Genomic DNA, 16,673 nt, shown 5'->3' on the forward strand with positions numbered 1-16,673 from the left:
CCAGTTTCAGTTTTCTGCATATGGCTAGCCAGTTCTCCCAGCATCATTTATTAAATAGGGAATCCTTTCCCCATTGCTTGTTTTTGTCACGTTTGTCAGAGATCCCATAGTTGTCGACGTGCAGTCTTATTTTCTATGCTGTCCCATTGGTCTATGTGTCTGTATTTGATCATGTCCTTTGCAGGGACATGGACAGAGGTAGAAGCCATTATCCTCAGCAAACTAACACAGGAACAGAAAACTAAACACTGCATGTTCTCACTTATAAGTGGGAGCTGAACAATGAGAACACATGGACACAGGGAGGGGAACAACACACACTGGGGTCTGTGGTGAGGGGGGTGGTGGGTGGGAGAGCATCAGGAGAAATAGCTAATGCATGTGGGGCTTCATACCTAGGTGACGGGTTGATAGGTGCAGCAAACCACCGTGGCACACATTTACCTGTGTAACAAACATGTACATCCTGCACATGTACCCCAGAACTTAAAAGGAAAAAAATTGTTTGCACAGAATTAAGGTCCGGTCCCTGCTTCCCGGAGTACACACAGTCTGGTATAGGAGACACAGTTCACACATAAAACTGTAAGACCAGGACAGCCTGACACAAATAGAACTGACCAAAAGTACTGAGCAGCTTCTTCTTCCTAACTGGAAAGATCAGTGAAGGAGTTGGGAGTTGCAGTTTTGCGCTGGATTTTGAAGGCTGTATTGGCAAAGACTATGGCGAAAGAAGAAGGAAGTAGATGGATGCTCCTTGGGCTAAGGTTTTATTTACATAGGCAGGTAGCCAAGGACACACACACACAGCATATGTGATGCGATGGGAGAGGGCGGAGGAATTCCTTAGGTATGGTTAGTGAGATTCAACTTGTCTTATCCCTCCCCTCTGCTGCTGCTTAGTGGAGGAAACAGCGGGAAGGAAAGGAAGCCTTAATCTTACCCCCTTGGTCCTCTCTTCTGGTTTGCCTTCCCACTTGCTATTTTAGAATGGTAAGAACTTGTGGAGAATCAGACTAGGACAGAGGAACGGGGGTGAATGAGCAAAAAGAGCTGCAGGATAGCACAGGGGACTCTTTAGCATGCCTTTTCTTTTTCCTCTTTATCAGTGTCTTCTCTGTTTCCAAAGCTTGACAGAGTTCATCATAGGAAGGAGGAAGGAAGAGATGGCTAAGGGAGTCTCTGCTTTTTGTTTTTTGTTTTTAGACAGGGTTTCGCTCTTGTTGCCCAGGCTGGACTGCAATGGCATGATCTCAGCTCACTTCAACTTCTACCTCCCGGTTTCAAGCGATTCTCCTGCCTCAGCCTCCTAAGTAGCTGGGATTATAGGCGCCTGCCACCATGCCCCGCTGATTTTTTGTATTTTTAGTAGAGATGGGGTTTCACCATGTTGGCCAAGCTGGTCTCGATCTCCTGACCTCAGGTGATTCACCCACCTTGGCTTCCCAAAGTGCTGGGATTACAGGTGTGAGCCACTGTGCCTGGCCTGCTAGGGGAGTTTCTATAGCTGACAATTCATATTCCATCTGCCTGTAATTAAATGAGATTAAAGAGCATAGACTGAGTAATGTGTGCAGAAAATAAAAAGATGCAATGCTGAGCATACAAAAAGAATTCTGATGGACCTTAGCCTTAGTATTCAAGGTCATCATCATCATCAACAATTAAATTTTACTCAGGACTTACAAGGTACACGGAATTGTCTTACAACACAGTAGAATTTTTTTTTTTAATTTATTTAAAGAAGTGGAAGGGGAGTTAGAACAAAAACTTTTGCAGAAAGATGGTACTTAAGGAGGCAGTCATGGCATTGGATGCTGGCCAAACATAAATCTTATGCAGTTTCAGTAAGTTGTAGCCTTAGAATATGTATGTATGTATACATGTGCTTGTGTGTGCATTTTTCCCATTCTCAATAAGTAAAAAAAAAAAAAAGGAAAACTAAAACAGAGTGAAAGGATAGGCTTGAAAAAGTCAAACCCAGGGAGTGATTTTTAAAGCTGGCTTGTGAATAAAGGAGCCTGCTAGAGAGGTTTATGGCTGGAAGGAAAAAAACGTCTGTCATGTTTCAGGATCAGAGAGTAACTTCTACTTTGGATTACTTGTCACATTTTTCTCTTATCTTATGATGAATTTATTTATTCTCTTGTTAAAATACTGTGTTTTAGTCCATTTGTGTTGTCATAAAGGAATACCTGAGGGTGGGTAATTTGTAAAGAAAAGAGGTTTATTTGGCTCATGGTTCTGCAGGCTGTATAAGAAGCACGGTGCTAGCATCTGCTTCTGGTGAGGGCCTCAGGCTGCTTCCATTCGTGGCAGAAGATGAAGGGGAGCTGTTATGCAGAGATCACATGGTGACAGAGGAAGCAAGAGAGAGAGAGAAAAGGAGTCCCAGGTTCTTTTTCAGCAATCAGTTCTTGTGGGATATAAAAGTGAGAATTCACCCCTCAGAATGGTACCAAGCTATTCATGTGGGATCCGCTCCTGTGACCCAGACACCTCCCACCAGGCCTCACCTTCACCACCGGGGATCATATTTCAACATGAGACTTGGTGAGGCCAAATTATATCCAAACCATAGCATACTGTTTCTTTGCTTTCTGAGAAATTATGTCAAGTTAAAAACTATATTCTTTTATAGTATGTATAGAGTCTGTTCTTCTTGCTAGAGGATTGTTCTAGGAGTTTGGCTACAGTTCTCTTCTACAGCAAATTAGAGACTGTTCATGCGTTTTTTCAGGGCATTAGAGATTGTACATCTATGTGCATGTATGATGAAACCACTTCATACTTACTATTTTTAAAAACTCTATTGGGCCAGGCATGGTGGCTTAGCCTGTAATCCCAGCCCTTTGGGAGGCCGAGGCAGGCAGATCATCCGAGGTCAGGAGTTCGAGACCAGCCTGGCCAACATGGTGAAACTCCATCTCTACTAAAAATAAAAAAATTAGCTGGGCATGATGGAGTGTGCCTGTAATCCCAGCTACTCAGGAGGCTGAGGCAGGAGAATCACTTGAACCCAGGAGGCAGAGGTTGCAGTGAGCCGAGATCACACCATTGCACTCCACCCTGGGCATTGCAGCGAGACTCTGTCTCAAAACAAAACAAACAAACAAAAAAGCCCTGTTGAGGTTTATATTTAATTGGAGGGCTAAATGTGGTCCTGGAAAATATATTTTGTCCCCTTTTAGGAAATATTTGCTATATCACTTGAGAGTTTTCATACTCCAAGCTCTGGGTGAGATGTAAATTATGAATGTTACTGATTACTGAGAAGGTCAGTGGTTACGTCTTTGAGGTTACATAAAACTGAACAAAGAAGATAAAAAGCTGAGGCACGTACCCATATGAACTTCCTGTTCAAAAGATAAATTGGGAGGAATTTTCTGATTGGCCATAGGCAGTCCCCGTGAGAGGCTCACGAAAGTTTTGTAAAGATGTACTATATGACTGTAATCTCTCTTTTTCAGGTTCTGCCACTTGCTGGGAAAACAGCAACAGAAGGATATTAAGGAGCCACCCCTATAATTTACCCAGATAGCCCCAGCAAGGTCAAAGACATATCGTGTCCCAAGGAGAAAAGCTGCAGGCATCTGAGGATAAATCACTGTGAAACAGCTTTGACCATAAAGCTGACTTGGAAGACTTTGACTCCAAGGTGCAAGGTGAGTTAGAAGAACACAAGCTTAAAACCAAAAGCAGGGTTAGGTTAGGCAGCGCTTAATAATAGCAAAAGATTAGTGGGACACCACAAAGTCACAGGAAGGTGTTTCTTTATATCTCTTATTTGTATGTCAGATCTTAAAATAATATGTCATAATCCTTATAATAAAAAGTTCTTTTTTTTTTAAGGATAGGAAGTAGAAAAATGTGAAAATATTTGGTAACCATTTTCTGTTTTCTGTATGTAGTCTGGCATCATGTGGAAATATGATACTGCTTTTCCCTTCTTGAGCAATGAACGTGCAGACCTAAACCTTAAAATAGCCAAAATGTTATCCTTGCTTTCTTTATACACATATCCACAAACCCACATTTGACTACAGGTACACATTCTTAAAATGCATCCAGTTTTTATAATCTTCCATAGTAAACAATGAGACAGTCAACTTTTCTTTTTGCTCATGAGACTGAAATGGCTGTGGCACTAGCAATACTTTTTGCGGTATCCTTGTCATCTTTGATATTTGCGGTTATTATTTTAGAGCCGCTTTATATAACTATTTGATATCTTAGGCCTACTGAGTTTGTGGTCTTCACCACTTAGCTGCACCCTCCCAGTTATCCAAAGCTTTCTATTTCTTCAAGGTCAGCCATCCCCAGGGTGGAAGTTTGTGGCATTAATCGTCTTCGGGAGCTTTTTACAAGTTGCACATCCTCTGCTCAAACCTTATTTGCCATGGGCACAGGGATGGTGGTGGTAGTGGTGATGACAATTCAGACATATATGATTTGGGGAAAGTTTCTTTTGTATCCTGATGCCATTCCCGCCCTTTCCTAGCGTGGACTGGTTCCTCTTGGTAGAGCAGAAACCAAGGCTCAGTAATTTCGTGTAATCATTGTTATATTAGAAGCTTTCTGTTTATTACTGTATTGTTTAAAAGCGCATTTTAGATTAGAGCTTGCAAAGTAGCCCACAGGCCAAATTTTTTGCTAACATTTTTTAACCTGTAAAAATTTTCTTTTTATAAGAAAATTAATTGCCAACATTTGAAAATCTGGAAACTTCACATAAAAATCAGATAGATCAGATATCTGGTTTCTCTTGGAAGATTAAAAATCTGGTCTTGTTACTATCCTAGTGACTGTACTTTGCTAGTATTTTGCATTCCCTAAATATTTAACCAAACCAATCTTACAGATTATGGCACCTGCCTGGGACACGTAGGCTTTTGAGTTCAAGAGTCCTGCTTTAAGCATCAATTTCTTCTGCTCTCTGTATATGAGGTCACTTCTATGTACTTTAATATAACATTCTATTAGTATTTATCCTCTGCTATTATTTTAGCATTTATTATTTTATATAAAATGTATGAGCTTTGAGAAGCTGACACTTGCCAGCCAGGCTTACCTATGAAGTAAGAAGACTTTTCAAAGATAAGATGTTTCAGGCCATGGACTTAAGGAGATCTAATTTTCATAGTGATGTGCTCTGCATCATTTTTTCCAGGTGTGGAGGGTGTCATCTCAGGGTCTGATATTTCATGACCTAAGAGTTCAGTTGCCTGATCTGACTGTTTTGGTTCCAGGGACGTAAACTGATTCACCAAGTAGCCTTCTTTTTGAATGACCCCCGTAGGGATTTAGAATCCATTTTCTAGGCCCTCACTCATTCTGGACACCAGGGCGACTCAGAGAACAGTAATGCTATGCCCTCTATATGTGCAGAGCTCTTAGCATTGAGAAATCTTGCCATCAGAGTTAGACATACCTCCATCACAGTGAGTTGTAGTTACTCACAAACTTGTCTTTCCTCATCTTTGATTGCTATATATTGTTGCTAAATGAAATTCATGCAGTAATGTTTCTGTCAATTTGATATTGAACCAAATGTTTATATGATAATAAAATACTTTAACCATGGAAGCATTTCAAATCATAGGGTCCTTATAGGCATAGCATTTCTGTGCCTGCATTAGCTAAACTCAACGTGGGGAAACTGACATACTCCTAAAACAATGGTTCTTCTTTTTTAAAAAAAAAAAAAACAACAACAACAAATTATTTTACTTAAAAAATAAGATTTACAGATATTTTCCCATAATGCATTTAGAGTCCAACTGGTAATGCCTGTTATTTAAGCAGATTTTAGGCCACAGGGTATCCATTTCTCCCCGCTAGATACATCAGACACATTGTAAATCTCTTCTTGATTGGTATCCATTTTTAAATGTTGAGGCACACAGGAAAGAAGGCCAATGGGTGGGATTTTTATTTTGAGTATCTTAGTTTCCTTCTGCCTGCATTACTTTGCTCCATCTCATGGATTCTGTTAGATCAGTATTGCCTAGGATCTCTCAATACTTGACAACATGCAGAGTTGAAATCGTGCATGAGTCCCTTTGAGTATCAAGTTTAAGTTCATGGAAATAAAGTACCTGAAAATTTGTTTCCACACTTTTGCCAAGTTGTGACTTGACTATAGGAGAAGGAAACTGAATTCTTTTTTGAAGGGGAATTTCAGGTGATTGATATCTCATTTTCTACATGAATTTTGTTTGCTAGATTCATAGAGCCTATCTCCCCCCATATACCCCCCACAAAAAATAAGGAAGAAATTTGCTTTTATTTCTTTGGTTACAGGAATTAAAGAGTATGTGTGCATGTACACTCAGAAATGCTTTCAGAAAACCTTCTTATCTCGTTTTCTTGGAGTTCCTGTTATCAGCTCCACATTCCATTTCCTTTAACTCCCTGAGGAAGTGACAACTAAGACCGAAAAAATGGGGAAATGGGGGAAAAATTGTAGGGAGGGCTTAGGAGCTGTTGTTGACATATGAAACAGGTTGAATTTTTTTTTTTTTAAGTAAAACTAACCAGTGAGCAAAAATAACATGGTTAGGTAAAAAGTGGAAGAGGAGAAAGAGTATTCAACCCTGACATGGTGGGGAAGCTGCCATTGGCTCCCTTTTATCATTTTTGGGTCATGAGACTTCCCCCTGGAGTAGTGGAAATGGAGAGAATAGCAAGCAGGAATTGGCAATGCAGACACCATTTCACCTGCCCTGTTTCTTCCTGTCCTGGGCTTTCCCTCAGGTTGAAGGGGGTCTCTTCTGCTCAAGGAGCACCTAATCTGAAGAGCTGAGGGACCCAGAGGAAGTAGCAGGCCAGTAGCCACCTCCTCTCTCCAGGGAAAAGGAGTGAGACCCCAAAACTTCTTTCTCGCCTGTTGAAAAGTATGGAAACAAAGGAGGGACAAGAGAAGGTTCTTTGTCCAGAGAGAAGGGCTGTGCCCCAGGCCAGCTCTCGCCTGTGCATTGTCCATCACAATCTGGCTTGTGAGGTTTTAGAAAAATGAGTCGCCCAAACACCTGAAAGATTTAGACCAGTTCTGAAAAATAAATTGTACCTTGAATACATATCCAGTAAAAGTATGTATAACTGTATAAGTAACTAAGTGGGGAAAAAAAAGGAGTATACTGTTCATATCAAGGTTTTCATATATAAATAGTAGGGAAAAGGGACTTTTTTTTTTTTAAATTTTTTGAGAGGGAGTTTCGCTCTTGTTGCCTAGGCTAGAATGCAGTGGCACGATCTCAGCTCACTACAACCTCTGCCTCCCGAGTTCATGTGATTCTCCTGCCTCAGCCTCCCAAGTAGTTGGGATTACAGGCGCCCGCCACCACGCCCAGCTAATTTTTTATATTTTCAGTAGATACGGGGTTTCACCATGTTGGCCAGGCTGGTCTTGAACTCCTGACCTCAAGTGATCCACCCGCCTTGGCCTCCTGAAGTGCTGGGATTACAGGTGTGAGCCACCGTGCCCGGCCAGGGACGTTTTTTCTTTATTAAGACTTTTTTCTTCTGTTGATTTTTGTTTTCTTTTTCTTTTTCTTCTTTTTTTTTTTTTTTGATACAGAGTCTTGCTCTGTCACCTAGGCTGGAGTACAGCGGTGCAATATTGGCTCCCTGCAACCTCTGCCTTCCGGGCTTAAGCGATTCTCCTGCCTCACCCTCCCGAGTAGCTGGGACTACAGATGCGTGCCACCACACCCAGCTAATTTTTGTATTTTTAGTAGAGATGGGGTTTCACCATATTGGCCAGGCTGGACTCAAAGTCGTGACCTCATGATCCACCCGCCTCGGCCTCCCAGAGTGCTGGGATTACAGGCGTGAGCTACTGTGCCCAGCCAGTTTTTGTTTTCTATATTTTAAAAATACATTTCATTTGAAAAAATTTCAAACTTAGGCTTTTGTATAAGAATAGCATAATGAACAACCATACGCACACACTCAGATTCATCTATCTCCTTCTCCATTTATCAGAAGTCATTAGAAGTAGACATCATGTCATATCCACCCCTGCATTTTCCAGTAGGCATATTTTAATATGCACATTTTCCTACAGAACCATATTGCCATGTCACACCTAACAATATGAATGATACTTCTTTGGTATCATTTACTACTCATTCCATATTCAAATTTCCCTGATTGTCTCAAAATTCTCTTTTAATAGTTGGTTTATTTGAACCAGATCTGAAGAAGTGCATACATTTCATTTGGCTATTGAGTCTCATAAAACTCTTATCTAGAATATTCCCTTTCTTTTCTCAAGTCATTCACTTGTTGAAGTTAAGCCACTTTGGGAATAGAACTTTCCACATACTAGGTTTGGCTGATTGTTGTTACTTAACTTTTTTCTCTATTACTCAGATTTACTAGAACTTGGAAGTTAGATCAAGAGGCTTGATTGGATTCAGATCTAACTATTCTGGCAAGAATTCTGCTTCCTTTTGCTGTGTACTTTACGTAGTGCCACCTCAGGAGGCACATATGGTCTAGTTACCCCACTTTTAGTGATGCTGTCATCGGACCGTGTTTCGGGGAAGAACATCCTGATCCCCCTGTTCTAAAGTTACCCCATCCGTTTTTTTCACTTCATGATTTTGTCAGCCAATAATCATTGCCTGAATACATTATGTCATTAGGGGTTATAAAAATGGTGACCCCCACCCCATCCTATTATTCCTTCTACATTTGTTAGCTGTCATTCTTTTATAAAGAACTTCCATCATCAACTAGTATTTGGTGGCCCTGAAATACAGTTCATATAGGAAGGGCAGGGTGATTGCTTAATATTTCCCTAGTAATTGACAATATCAGAGTTGGTGCTATGGTTTCTTCAAAAGGTGATATTTCTGCTTTTTAGCGAGAAACTTCCCTTTTTTCTTGAGAATCATTGTAAATTCAAGGATTTAAAAAAATATTTGTTATGTTTCACATACTTAATTGTAGTGTTTTTTTTTTTTTCATTTTGATGCTCAAACAAAACCTTCTTTGTTCATTATGAGCCCTTTCAACCTGGCTCCTGTGTATACGTATAGAAAAGAGAACCTATCATATGTGAATCACAGTGAATTTGCACATACTGGACACACCTATATAATCAGCACCCAGACCAAGATACAGAACATCCCCAAAGCATCCCTGGTCCTATTAATTTCTTTGACTCTACTTTTTGATACAACAGGTTGCCCCAAATTCTTTTTGTGCATTCCATACCCCAGTCTAAGAATCAGCCATTCTAAGCAGCCTGGTTCTTTTTAATAGGAAACAGAATTTAGAAACTATAGTCAGGCACTAGGGGTGCTCATTCCCATGGGTTGTCAGTGTTTCCATGCCTTTTCAGGAAACAAGGTGGGAAATACATGTGTCCAAAAAGAAAAAAAAAATGATGAGTTCATGCTGATTTTCCTGAGTTAACTTTATGGAGTCTTAATTTTTTAATTTTATATTTGTATCTTTTTTCTTTTACATTGAAACCATTGGTTCAAAACAGCATTATAAATGTATTTACTTTATCCTTTGGGCACACAAAATAGTTTCAAATTAATAATTTCAGCATGAAAACTACTAATTATTGTTATATTTTTATGTAGAGAAAATCTTACAGAATAAAGAGTTAACTATGAGGTGTTTTTTTTTTACCTTTTATTATCACTATTATTTTTAGTCATTCAAAATTTCTGTATGAAGACAGAAGATGAATTTTTCTCCCCAACTCCATTTTTAGTATTAATGTTGATATGTTTCTTGGCAGTGATATTCAGTCTATTAAATCTTTAGTTCACCAGATTATCTGAGTTATTTGCAACTCACTGCATCATACGCAGGTGTTCCAGGAGTGACAGTGGGATGATTGTACATTTTGGATGGTAGATCAGTGTGTGCCATGTTGAATGGCTTTGTTAGTGTCCACTGTTCATCATCATGCAGGTCCAGAAACAAAGGAAAGATAAACACTCTAAATAAAGCAGAGAGACTGAAGGTGTTCCAGTGTTTTTATTTTATTGCTTCTTCTTTTTATTGCTTCCTTTTATTTGATAAATGGATACTTAATGGTACTTGTTTTGGAATGGTTTTCTCTTCTTTGGTTTGTCAAGTGACCAAGTGCTTTGTTTCCTGGACACATTTTGTTATATCTGACCCATGGAGAATGTTAGTGTTCATAGAAAATATAGGAACAGGTAGTCTCTTCCTTCCTTCCTTCCTTCCTTCCTTCTTTCCTCCCTCCCTCCCTCCCTCCTTCCCTTCTTTCCTTCCTTCCTCCCTTTTTCCTTTCCTCCTTCCCTGTTTTCCTTCCTGCCTGCCATCCATCCATCCATCCATCCATCCATCCATCCATCCTTGATGTCTTTTTCCTACAACCAGTTAATTCCTTGAACCTGAATCTCAGAGGTAGGCAATGGAAGGGAAGATGGAGATCTAGACCATTCCCCCTTTTGTCTTTTAAACTTTCATTTTTGACTTTTATTTTAGGTTCAGGGGTACATATACAGGTTTTTTATATAGGTAAACTCATTTCATGGGGGTTTGTTGTACAGATTATTTCATCACCCAGATTAAGCCTAGTACCCCTTAGTCATTTTTCCTGATCCTCTCCCTCCTCCTCCCATCCCCCACCCTCCAGTAAACTTTTTTTTCCCCGAAACTCAATGATTGGTACAGGACCTTCCAGTAAACTTTTAACCTGTCTTCTCAAAATATCTTGTTCCCAAATGACCATAAAATTGAAATCCAACATTTGTAAATTATTTTTCAAATATGTTTTACATACAGAAGAATGATTAATATTTTAATAAGTCTAACTTTGATGGTAATTTAAAATTTTACTTTATTCACTTTGCATATCAAATGATTAATGCCAGGAACTACTGTTGCAGTGAACCAACAACACAAATCTCCTTTGAAAGGTTTGGCTTTCCAAGCAACAATTCTAAACTTTGCTCCTGGAAGAAATGACTACAAAGATGAAGGAAAAACACACACGCTCCCCAAAACTTCAACTGTATATGGCTGGTGCTAGTTATTTAAAGGGTTAACGTTTTAGAACTAAGAGTCATCTAAATAGATGTCTTTTATCATGTGTCTTACATCATCCCCTCTGTATCTCAAGTGTTTGGTCATTCAGACAGGCTTTAATTCATCCATCCATCCATTCATTCATCCAGCAAAGTCTATTGAGTGTCCACTCAGTATCCTCCAGGCACTGTTATGGGCCCTGGGGTTATAACAAGGAGAGCAGGAAACAAGACAGATGAGGTCTCTGGAGACAGACAGTAAGCCAGTACACAGATAATATAAATACTGCGTGAGATAAGAGCTATGAAGGAAATGAAAAGAGTATTGTTCTAGAAAGTGACAAGGTGTGTGCCTATTCTGAGGTAACACTTGATCTGAGAACTGCAGGGTGATTTGCTGACTTTTTCATGTTTAGAATACCAAATTTGAAAGTACCGTAGAGTTTATTTAAACAATAACTGCAGTTTTGGCATTTGAATTTATTTTCAAATGTCTATTTTTTTTCAACTGGCACTATAAGTAGTTAAAGTTTCAGATGAAAATGTCTTGTTTTGTCAGCTTCTGAAAAACTGGTGAAAACTGGAGGAAGTCTCGGGTAAAGGGTGTATAGGAACTTCCCATAGTATTTTTGTATCTTTCCTGCAAATCTAAAATTATTCCAAAATAAAACATTTAAAAGAAAGATACTGGTGAAGAAATGCCAAAATGTGTACTGAATCAAGTACAGTGTTGCTTAGATTTACAAAGATGAAGAAGCCACACTTCCACAGAAAGGGGTTTTGGGGAGAGTGGTGGGTGGGAGAACCCGTGACCTGAATTCTCTTTCCATTTTGGACTTTTGTCCCATTGCTTATTTTCAAACTAGACAAAAAATAATCTAAAATGCTTCATTTTAATTTCTTAAACTTCAGCAATCCAATACAACCTACAAATAGAGTTAGTTTACGTTTTTGCTTTTCTTTGTGCCCAACTAATTTTTAAAAATTTTTTATGATTAATTTTTGTGGGTATGTAGTAGGTGTATATATTTATGGGGCACATGAGATGTTTTGATATAGGCATGCAATGTGTAATCACATCATGGAAGATGGGGTATTTATCCCTCAATCATGTATCCTTTGTGTTACAATCCAATTATACTCTTTCAGTTATTTTTACATGTACAATTAAATTATTATTGTCTATAGTCTCCCTGTTATGCAATTAAATACTAGGCCCTATTCACTCATTCTAAATATTTTTTGTACCCGTTAATCATCCTCACCTCCCCCCACCCTCCACTACCCTTCCCAGCCTCTGCCAACTAATTTTTGACAAAGGCACAACAGCAATTTAATGAAAGAAGAATAGCCTTTTCAACAAATAGTGCTCGAGCAATTGGACATCTGTATATAAAACAGTGAACCTCTAAATTTTATACCTTATATAAAATTAACTCAAAATAGATCACAGATTTAAATATAAAAAGTAAAATTATAAAACTTTTAGAAAAAAATAGGAGAAAATATTTAGGATCTAGGACTTGACAGTGAGTTCTTAGTCTTTAAAAAAATCCATTTGAGTATTTTATTCAAATAATAATGAAGTATTCAGAAAAACAAAGAATTATCAGCAGTCACCATGTGCACACTGACTGCATGTCCTGGATTTTCTGATTCAGTTTCTCTTTCAATTATTTTATTCTACTTTCCCACCAGGTGTCTTATGCCTAGAATAAATGCACTGCATTGTTCCATATAATTATGGGTTATACCAATTTTGAAGCTAATTGAAAAAGGAGGTAAAACCTAAATAACTAGATATTTTTAGAATCTAAAAAATATTTTGAATAGACATATTTCTCCAGATTTGGTTTCAAAGACAGAAAGAGAGTGAGACAGTCATCATCATTACCAAATAATACATGGTAACAGACTTCTTAAAATTATCCAATATTGATTGGAAAACGTTTTTTGAAAGGTACAATTAAGCTACTCAGATTTTTGAAGATTTTCATGAGCTAAATTTTAGTGCTAAGAGCAGGTTGTTGCATTTAATGTTTAAAACAGATATCTTCTGGAATGTAGGATGATGATTAAGGGATAACATCAGCTTTAGGAGAAGAGATTTTAGTATAGCTGTTCCTCAATTTATGATGAGATTAACCTATCATAAAGTCAGAAAATTCTAAGTCAAACCATTGTAAGTTAGTTTCGGCCACCACAGCTATTTTTTTTTTTTGGAACATTTCTGGATTTTTAAAAATCAACAAATCAAAATTGTATATTTTGATTACGTACAACATGTTTTGAAATATATAGACTTGAGGGCACGGCTGAATTGAGCTAATTAACATGTGCATTACCTCACCATTAGCTTTTGTGTGTGTGTGTGGTGAGAACATGTAAAATCTACTCTCTTAGCAATTTTCGAGGTCTTTTTTTCTTTTTAGTTCATACATTTTCCTAAAATACTCTTGGACTACTTAGGGTTTTATCCTTCAGGTGGAACTTAGCAATTCTTTTTCTCATGGGGTTTTTAATGAAACTAACATTATAAATAAAACTTTGATGAAAACAAGTTCCTCTTTTATCTTATTAATATTTTTCAATTTGTACATTTGCAAGCATAAAGTATCTTCTTTCACGTGTTAGGGGAGATAGGGAAATCTGGAGTTGGCAAGAAGCAATTAAATTCAGAATGTCCTGTGTAAATGATTTACCAACTGTAGTGCAGATTAACAGACCTGCCTGCTATGGGATGCTGTTTAGTAATCTACAGTCTTTGAAAGTACTTGCCAACACCTGGTTCTAAGAATGCATCTTGTTGTTTCATAGTCTAGCGGTTACTCCAAGGTTCAGCACTATAGCCCACAAGCCAAATATGCAGCCTGTTATTATAAATAAAGTTTTATTGGAACATAATCATGTTTATTCATTTGAATATTGTCTAAGGCTACTTCTCCACTACAACGGCAGTTTGAGTAGCCACAGCAGAGATTGTATGGTTCACAACACCTGAAATATTTTCTGTCTGACCCTTTGCATAAAAGCTTTGCAGAGCACCACCTACCCTCCATCCCCCATCTAGTCAAAGACAGTGACTGGGTTATCTCCTTGGGTTACTGAATCTGGAATCTGATACACTTTGCAATTGCAAGGATTAGTGGACAGTGGAAGTCCTGTGGGCTCATGATAGAGCTTTTTGATTTGTTTTCCTTATTGGAAGGTGTTGTGTTTAAATAATAAAAATTATAATAAAACACAATTATAATAAAAATAAAATTATTTAAAGATTAATTATAATAAAAAATCAATGGAGGCACTGTGTTTATAAGAAAGTCATTTTTTGTAAGCTATCTAAAGTTGTTAAAACTAATTTGCAGTATAAAAACCATTTAGGAATATATACAGGTTAAATGCTACATGCTTTAATTATCTCTAAAATTCTTGTTCCAAAACTTTCTTAATTTCAGAGGAAAAATCTTAGCAATTCCTTTATTTTTGGGGCTTTAGGTCTGTGAGTTGGCGGTGATTCTGTGTCTGATACTGTGTTACTATTCCCTAGTTTTGTTGGTGTTAGGCCAGTGAAGAATGGGGCCCAATTGGCAACTCGGCATACCTGCTGCCTGCTGGCAGGCTTATTAAAGCACAGATTGCTGGGCACCACCCTCAGAGGTTTTGATTCACAAGCATAGATGAACTCAAGAATTTGCATTTCCAGGAAGTTCCCAAGTGACACGTTGATCCCAATGGTACCCTTGAGAACCTATGTAGTAGATGATTAGCACTGCCATTTCCCAAGCTTGGGGTTTGTGAAGAAGAGTTATTACTATCCCTGTTTTATAGATGAGGAAACTGAAGCAAAGAGAGACTTCAGTAAATTGCCTGAGGTTTCATAGCTAGGAAATGGCGGTGTTGGGACTGGCTTCAAACCCAGGCAATCCACGGGATATTTTAGAGTAAAAATAAAAATGAAAACCACTACAAGAGAAACCACTACAATGAAAACCACCACACACACTGGTGTACTGGCAAATGTTTAACAATCAGCTCTTAAAAACAAAACAAAACAAAACAAAAAGCCCAGATTTGAAGCATTCACATGGCATAGATACTCCCACCGTGGTCTATTTCAAGGTCCCAGGGGAATGTCTTTGAAGCCCTGAACTGGGGAGAGATGCACATAGCTCCTGAGCTAGTGCAAGCCAGCTCCAGCTCACCACTAGATATGTGCCAAGGTTACCACACTCCAATTAAATGAGTTCACAAGGCTGCAGAACCTGGGACCTGGCAGTGGATTCTCGGTTATGTCAGCTGTTCCTTCTCTCATGTAACAATGAATGAGCAATAATTGAAACCAACACTCATGCTCGAATGCCCAACACGAGTAGAATTTTGGACATCCTGATATGTGGGTAATGGCTTGCATAAACACTGCTATTCTGGAGGATGACAGGTTTTCAAAATTCTGCTTAAGATTCCTGACCATGAGATGTTGTAATTAGTAGATGGTATCTAGTAAATCAGGTGCCAGGTGCCATAATTCTGTGTGGCCAGGCTAACCCATCAGTGGTGTTTTGAAAGAATTAATGCTACTGCATCTATTTCCTATTCCTAATGTCCCTCAGGCCCCTATAGTACTGTTAGCAGTCTGGCAGGCCTTTTTTTAGGACAACTGAGAGATTTTATCTTGGGAATGTTGAACCTTGTACAGTCTTTCTCTCCAGCTCACTATTGAACAGATAGGAAACTCCAGTCTACAAAGCATGTGGATTATTTTGGGTTATCTTTAGGCAAATATAGTAAAATTAAAGAACTAGGCTGGGTACAGTGGCTCACACCTCTAATCCCAACACTTTGGGAGGCTGAAGTGAGAGGATTGCTTGAGTCCAGGAGTTCAAGAGCAGCTTGGGCAACATAGTGAGACCACCATCTCAAAAAAATTAGAAAAGAAAAAGAACTAATATGAGGGTGGATATCTACAGTCTGCAAGCACAATCAATGTTATTTAATGGATATAATGGAAGATTTAAGTCTTAATTAAAGTGATAAGCTCAGTAAACAACCTGAATGGCTTTTGTGGCTCATGACATTCGACTATGATGAGAAAAGTGCCACCTTCATAGATCTTACAGAATCAAGTCAAATAAATACAGTGCAGTGTATGTTCAAAAATATATGTATGTGTATGTATAGAAGAAATGCAGATTGGAGTGACAATTCTGTCTAATAGGTTGGAAAGATTTCATAAAGAAGATGAAACTTGACCACAAAATAGTATAAAATTAATGTCTGCATATTGTAGAAGTCATAATAGCTGGTGATTCAGGAACTTTTTATTGTAGTAAAATATGTAGCATAAAATTTATCATTTTAACTGCTTTGAAGTGTCCACTTCTGTATCATTAAGTGCATTCACATTGTTTGGTATCCATCACCACCATGCATTTCCAGAACCTTTCCATCTTTCAAAGTGAAATTCTGTAACCACTAAACACAACTCTTCCCATTTCCTCCTCCTTACAGACCCTGATAACCACCATTCTACCTTCTGTCTTTATACATTTGACTACTCTGCATACCTCATATCTCATATAAGTGAAATCATACAGAATTTGTTTCTTGTTCTTTTGTGCCTAGCTTATTTCACTTTAAAATGATGCCTTC

The 16,673-nt window shown here is 38.3% G+C and overlaps 1 protein-coding gene across 27 annotated transcripts in view; it reads left to right on the plus strand.

Moving 5' to 3' along the window:
* The window catches only part of OSBPL6 (oxysterol binding protein like 6), a 202,717-nt gene that overhangs the window by 88,361 nt on the left and 97,683 nt on the right, over positions 1-16,673 (plus strand). For all 27 annotated transcript variants that reach the window (XM_034954580.3, XM_034954581.3, XM_063595456.1 and 24 more), the window contains one exon: positions 3,471-3,665. The gene's annotated coding sequence lies outside the window, so the exon portion shown is untranslated. The remainder of the gene's footprint in view (positions 1-3,470; positions 3,666-16,673) is intronic.

This window comes from Pan paniscus, chromosome 13 (genome assembly GCF_029289425.2).
Source record: "Pan paniscus chromosome 13, NHGRI_mPanPan1-v2.0_pri, whole genome shotgun sequence".
NCBI classification, from domain to species: Eukaryota; Metazoa; Chordata; class Mammalia; order Primates; family Hominidae; genus Pan; species Pan paniscus.